Source organism: Lithobates pipiens, unplaced genomic scaffold, assembly GCF_037356315.1.
Source record: "Lithobates pipiens isolate NorthernLeopardFrog02 unplaced genomic scaffold, aLitPip1_a1.2 Scaffold_18, whole genome shotgun sequence".
NCBI lineage: Eukaryota > Metazoa > Chordata > Amphibia > Anura > Ranidae > Lithobates > Lithobates pipiens.
In genome coordinates this window covers 543,975,471-543,983,063 of record NW_027507758.1, presented here as the reverse complement: position 1 = coordinate 543,983,063, position 7,593 = coordinate 543,975,471, and the positions used below count along the sequence as shown (strand labels likewise).

At 41.8% G+C, this 7,593-nt stretch overlaps 1 long non-coding RNA gene across 1 annotated transcript; it reads right to left on the bottom strand.

Moving 5' to 3' along the window:
• Positions 1-1,983: 1,983 nt before the first annotated feature.
• LOC143988924 (uncharacterized) lies at positions 1,984-7,293 on the bottom strand. The gene is made up of 3 exons (XR_013276936.1): positions 7,031-7,293; positions 4,204-4,225; positions 1,984-2,715 (listed from the first exon to the last, which is right to left on the bottom strand). It is a non-coding gene; the product is annotated as an uncharacterized LOC143988924 (long non-coding RNA).
• Positions 7,294-7,593: the final 300 nt, after the last annotated feature.

Here is a 7,593-nt window from a genome sequence, read left to right as displayed (position 1 = left end):
AATAGTATAAAATTAGACAAATAAAATTCTATATTCTCATACATTTTGTGTGTGGTGTTTTTTTTTTTTTTTTTTTTAATATATGGTTATAGGTCAGATTATATTTAAGGTCTATATCTGACACTCACGTTACATCAAGAATACATACATTTTATTATTTCTATATCAGGCAAGAAAATAAATAAATCTCTCTATCGTGAGTGGAGCTTTATTTTTTGTTGGAAATTTATTAGTCTTTGTTGTGCACCTGGGCATACTTTTTTATCACAGAAGTGTGTGGTGACAACTATAATTTTTATTTTTTTTGTACGCATAAGCTCAATGGGCTATTCGAGGGGTGCCCAACCGCTGGCACTCTGATGTGGCCCGCCATGTCTTGCTCTGAGATGTCGGGTCAGCATGCCAAGATCGCAGGTTCCCGACCCTCCATCTCCGAGCATCAGCGCAAAGAACGGAGCCGTCGCTAGAGGAAGCCAGCTGGCTCCTTCTCAGGTGGAGTGATACCAAATGTACTCCTGCCTATGACATGAAGCATCGCTTCTGCTCTCTACAGCAGCAGCATGCTTCTGTTTTCTGTCACACTAACGCATGGGAACCCGCAATTTGGACACAGTACTTAGCAGCATTACCAGTACCAAACAGCAGTAACCACCATCAGTACCAGCCAGTGGTATCAGCAGGCAGTGCCCAGCAGCAGTAACGCCTGATTCACACCTATGCATTTTTTGTGCTTTTTGCAAATTTACACCACATCCATTTAACATTGGATTGAAATGGAACACGTTCTGTAGAGCAAATCTGCAAAAAGCACTAAAATGCCATAGGTGTGATCAGACCTAACAGCCAGCAGTACCAGCACCTGTCCGAAGTACCAGCCCTTTAGGACAGCCAGCAGCAGCCACCAGTTATAACCACATGGGGACAGCCACAACCAGCTGCAGGAATCCTGAGGAAGAAGTGAAGATAAAGGTCAGTTAAGATGTAAGAAAAACGCAATGCATCCGTGTGAAAGCAGCCTTAAGCCCCTTTCACACGATTGGTCTGATTGGGTCTACCTGTCTGTTTTTAGGAGGACCCAATCTGACCCTCCATTCACCTCTATAGAACGGCATATGTAAACAGACTTGTATCTGCTTACACAAGCCTATCTGCAATCCAAACTCCTTAAAAAAAATAAAAAAAAATTGCCACCTCCGAGAATGTGAGTGGGCGGGCAGGTGTCGCCGAGGGTAAGAGCCGGCGGGCTGGCTCCTGTTGAGAGACAGTGGGTGGCTCGGCTCACTGACAGTATGTGAGTGACTGCTGGCCAATTAGGGAGTCGGCGGGAGGAGAGAAAGAGAGATGATATCTCTCACCGCCAGGCGCCTGCCCTGCGTCCCTGCAGTTCCGCCCTCACTGTGCAGTGTGCAGGCAGCCGCGGCAGCAGAGATTATTTCATCTCTCTGCTGCTTGACTGGTAATCTGCTGCCTGGGACATGGCAAGTGACAATCCACATTGTGTGGCATGGGATGTGACAATCTGCAGCTGGTGAAAGGTGACGTGGCAAGTGACACTCTGCAACGTGTGGCATGGGACGTGGTGAGTGACAATCTGCATCTGGTGACGTATCAAGTGACAATCTGCATCTGGTGGCGTGACAATCTGCATCTGGTGACAAGGCGACGTGGCAAGTGACAATCGCCAATGGCAGGTGACAGCAGCAGGTGACACGCTCGGGGCTCCCACTGATTCTGCATTATGGTAAGTTGAACCATTTAATCTTTTATAACAATGTAATAATAGTAATGTGCTTCAATCATCCTGACACCATAACAACCGTGGCGCCGTGATGATTGAATTTATACCTTTGATACTGGAAGACAAGAGAAGGAGACCGATTCCGAATATGTTTTATTTAAACTAGGATATCCATTTCTGGTTTGTGGTATCTAACAACCTTGTAAGTATAAAATAAAAAATGAAAAAAGGTATACATATTCTCATTCAGATTTACTATTTTTATTTTTTTTTCATAACATTTTTAACATAATGTAAAAAAAATTATATAAAATAATTTAAATTGAATGTTACTCTAAGGCCAGTTCTGAGGCTTCATAAGCATTAGAATACATGAATTCGATATGAATCATTGGGATCTGGAACAAAGCGTTTCGTACTGCATTAACAGCACAAGATGGGATGACTCTCCGGTTTCCCTTTCCCAAGTAGCCATAGATCCATGCAGTAAACGTTCTATAAGCTGTCTTCCGCAATCGTCTTAAAAATAAATAGAAATGATTACAGTTGCATAACAAATAATTCACTATATATTGGAACTTTTAATTTGTTAAATCGTAGGTCTGCCTACCTTTTTCAGAAATCTAAAAGCCAGCAGCTACACAGACTACAGCTGTAGATTTTTAATATTAGGACACTTACCTGTCCTGGAGTCTAGGAATGTCGCCACACCAGCTTATTATTATAATTTTTTTTATACACTGCCAACAGATCACTTTTTTTTTTTTTTTTGGGCTTTTTTTATAGATTATCAGTAATATTGGAATGCATTTTCTGCACTTGCACCATTTCCTATTCCCAAGACGTTCTGTTTCACCTTCCTCTTTAGTTTCTGTTGATTGAAGCATGAAAATCTTTTGTAATGGATTACATGGAAACGCTGGATCGTTTTCTGGCTCTGTATATTGTGACCATAGTTCCTCAAGCAACATTTGTCTCTGTAGCATAAACCAAAAAATATTTTCTTTACCTATTTATCCTTTATAGGTTAATAAATAAAATCAATTTTATTACGAATTTTGATTTAATATTTATTCTTGTTTGGCAAAAATGTATTTAAAGAAAGATGTTTTTTATTTTAATTTAAATAAATAATGTTTGATAGTAATTCATCATGGTTCTTTTTTTTATTTAATTTTATAATTACACATGTTACACTTCATGATACCTCAAGCTATTTCTAATAATGCTTACACTCTCCCATGTAGTTGCTAACAGAGGGGGTTTCAACTTCAATCTGAGGCAGTATTGCACCATGTTTTAATAATAATTTTTTTACATTAAAAGATATTTTCTACTTATCAAGAGCATTGTCAATTTTACAATTCTTTCTGGACACACACACTTAGAGATTGCACTTGTAATGCCTACAGAAAATAACCCCCCCTATCCAATGTCCTCCTGTATTCTCACCTACCCCATCCCTTAGATACCTACGCCAATAAAATGAGGGCTTTTTAAATCAAACAATGAATTAACTGTCTTGCTTCCTTGACCACACTTCACAGTCAACATTGGTACGAGAAATGGTCTGTCCAATAGGTTTGTCTCCCCCTTCCTCCTTTACATGCAACATTTCCATTGTCAAAGCGCAACACGGTTTAAGCATGCACATTGGGAAACTAGCTGTGAAGTTGCAAGGCTCCAATTGGAGTTATAGCTACACTTATCTGCCTTCCCACAACTGTTTTTGACAGGTACATATTTACACTTCAATCTGACATAGGCGATGTTTGGTACATCAAACGTTAGAACCTCCCTCCTTTGCCCCCATGACATTTGGAGAGTGCATCATGATTTGCGCTTGCACATTAGGGATATGACCATGAATCCCAATGGATTCAATGCCAGTTTCTCATACTGGTCATGGTGGCGGCAGCTACCAACAGCTGATCTGAAAAGACATTGCAGCCTCACTGGACAGGTAAGTGTCCATAGATTAAGTCACCAGCTACTGTATTTGTAGCTGTGGATTTTACATTTATTTTTTGGCACACACTGAAAAAAACATTAAAAGAGAATTGTGGTGGATTTTTTTTGTACGTTATACTTACCAAGGTGGATGCAGCATGTGACCGATGCTGCATCTGTCCACCGGTGCCTTGCACTGAGAATAGAGCGATCAAACATCGCCAAGGGGGATCCGTGAGAACCAAGCCAATCGGAGAGCTACTGCCTGTCACTCAGCGGTTCTCCACTGAGATGGCTCGCAGTCCAAGCACCTGGCGCATCCAGACTTCCAGAGTCGAGATGACACGGTGCCTGGACTGATCTGTGTGATGTCAGCAGAGAGCGGACTTCAGACCAGCTGAAAACGGGAGAAGCACAGCCAAACAAGCTCATGCATGACTACAATACGAAGTAGAGACATGTAACTTTTACATTATAAACGTAAGTTTGTTTTTGAAATTTAAAAAGTTACTTACCATTATTTTTTATCAGTAAGATCTGTTAGATGTAAGAATAAAAAAAATTATTAGATCACAAAAAATTATAAATTGGGTTAAATGAGAAATAACTAAAATTATATTTTGTATAGTTAGTAAAGAAAAAACGTATATATGTACACACATAATATGTATAGTAACGCACATATAATGAAACAAAAAGTGTTTGTGTATAGGTATAAATACATACATACTGGACACTTTATTATGTACAGCTTTCACAGCACCGTTTTGAGTGTAGAACTGGAAGGAGCCATCAGAAGATGGGGACACTGCAGCTATAAAGGGATGGACATGGTCCGCAACAATACTCAGGTAGGCCGTGGTGTTTAAATGATACTCAATTGGTACTAAGGGGTCCAAAGTGTGGCAAGGAAAATATACCCCTCACCATTACACCCAGGGCCGGTGCTACCACTAGGCGGAGTAGGCAGTCGCCTAGGGCGCACTACCCCCCAGGGCGCAGCCACAACCTCTGTATGCCTCCAATCCCCCAATGTCTTCACAGAGTAAAAGCTCACAGCAGTGTGTGTGTGTGGGGAGGAGGGGCGGGGGTTCGGTGGAGAACAGAGCATCGAGAGGTGCAGCATCTGTTAGCCGACACCAGAGCAACACCGCCCAGTGCTGAGGAGAGCCCCGGATGTAATGATCGATGAAGCAGAAGTAAGGAGGAGGGAGGATCACTATCTACAGCGAGCTGTGGAGGGGGGGGGGGGGGGGAAGAGTAGTGCAGGAAATAAGAAGTCAGCTAGGTAGGTCAGTATGTGTGTGTGTGTTTGTAATGGTCAGGTAGGTCAGTGTATGTGTGTGTGTGTCAGGTAGGTGGGTCAGTGTATGTGTAATGGTCAGGTAGCTCAATGTGTGGGTCAGGGTGTGTGTGTAATGGTCAGGTAGGTCAGTGTATGTGTCAGGTAGGTAGGTCAGTGTGTGTGTGTGTAATGGTCAGGTAGGTCAGTGTGTGTGTAATGGTCAGGTAGGTCAGTGTATGTGTGTGTGTGTGTGTGTGTGTAATGGTCAGGTAGGTCAATGTATGCGTCAGGTTGGTGGGTCAGTGTGTGTAATGGTCAAGTAGGTAGGTCAGTGTGTGTGTGTGTGTGTAATGGTCAGGTAGGTCAGTGTATGTGTGTGTGTGTCAGGTAGGTGGGTCAGTGTATGTGTAATGGTCAGGTAGGTCAATGTATGTGTCAGGTTGGTGGGTCAGTGTGTGTAATGGTCAAGTAGGTAGGTCAGTGCGTGTGTGTGTAATGGTCAGGTAGGTCAGTGTATGTGTCAGGTAGGTAGGTCAGTATGTGTGTGTGTGTGTGTGTAATGGTCAGGTAGATCAGTGTATGTGTCAGGTAAGTGGGTCAGTGTGTGTGTGTAATGGTCAGGTAGGTGGGTCAGTGTATGTGTAATAGGTAGGTAGGTCAGTGTATGTGTCTGGTAGGTGGGTCAGTGTGTGTGTGTAATGGTCAGGTAGGTCAGTGTATGTGTCAGGTAGGTGGGTCAGTGTGTGTGTGTAATGGTCGGGCGGGTCACATATTGCAAAGGCAGTGGAGCCATGGGCAGAACCAATGGGGGGGGCAGCAAAATGAGGTTTCGCCTAGGGTGTCAAAAATTCTTGCACCAGCCCTGATTACACCCCCACCACCAACCTGAACCCCGTGATACAAGGCAGGATGGATTGATTCATGCTTTCACTTTTTTTTTTTTAATGCAAATTTAAAACCCTACCATCTGAATGTTACAACAGAAAATGAGACTCATCGGACCAGTCAACATTTTTTCAATCTTCTATTGACCAAATTTGGTGAATCTGTGACAACTGTAGCCTCAATATCATCATGTACTTAGATGACTGGAGTGGCACCCAGTGTGGTTTTCTGCTGCTGTAGCCCATCTGCTTGAAGTTTCAATGTGTTGGGCATAAAGAGATGGTATTCTGCATACCTTGGTTGTAAATAGTGGTTATTTGAGTAAATGTTGCCTTTCTAAAATCTGTACCATTAAAAACTCTGAACTCACATATGAAGTAGGGATTTTAACACACACATAACAAATGGTCCATAATGGAGGCAAACACACCACACCCCCATATCCATGCCCCTATATCTACATGAAGGTTGATGGATGCATGGATTACAACGTGGGGTTGTTTATTTTTGTAAGCATTGGATTAGAGCCCAAAGGCTCTAATAGGCTTCAAGAAAGGGTGACCATGGCGCAGAGAGCACCGTGCTCAAAGCCCACCCACTTGTGTGACATTAGCAAATTTAAAATCGTTATTGTGACACTAATTTCCTCTTGGTCATTCATGGGAAAAGGGTTCTGAGACACAACTGGGTGGGAGTCCTACCTAAGACCCGATTGGCCGTGATAATCAGCAAACGCCATGACTCAGGGGAGATGCAGGGGTAAGCCACTGTAGCCATGACGTGGATGGGGTAAGTGCGGGACTGGCAGGCAGCAATGGGTGAGCAAAGTGGTGATCGAACAACGCATATATTAATTTTGTTGCTGCAATTATTTTTTTAATGAAAAGCTGTACAGAAAAAAGTAGCCGCTGGGTGTAGATATACACACACATATATATATATATATATATATGAGAGAGAGAGAGAAACACACACACACATATATATAACGAGATACATATATAAGATACATGTATAACAAGAGATATAGATATATCTATATACATACACACACATATATATATACATATATATATATATATAAAACAAGATATATATCTCTTGTTATGTAGATATATCTGCACAGAAGCAAATGATTTAGTTTACAATTAGTATATTTTTAAGCCTCTTACCTTTTTGCTGCTGGTGTCTGTTATAAATGCAGTATATTTCCTGGTTCCTGGAGGAAGGAGGGGTTTGCATAGCTAAGGGGCGGTAACTTCCTCTGGCACTGCCGTTGCTATGGAAACCTGACCTGAAACCTATTTCACTGCTTGTGTAGCACTGAGCATGTGCGAGATTTGCAAGGCTGAGATCCAGGAAGAAATACAGTCTGGCTTCAGATGCCCACACCAAGGATGGCCACAGTCTGCTGCAAGTTTATAAAGTTACAAAATGCTGTAATAACCTAACAAAACGGACCTTTGTTTACAGACTAACTTTACTAGAATGCTTTAAGCTTGTGTATGATAAGTGTATGATAGGTTATTTTTATTTAAAAAGTCACATTTTGGCTGGAAAACCACTTTAAGTTTGTTCTTCCCGTTACTCTACCCTTCAACCCCAAGAATGGCTTTAGCCCCTACTGGAACATCTGGCAATGTGATTAATAGAATACCACAGTAGTGACACACTGACACAGTTCAATTGATATTTTTTTCTTCAATTTACTTAGGCAGAAAGAAACTCAAGAAGG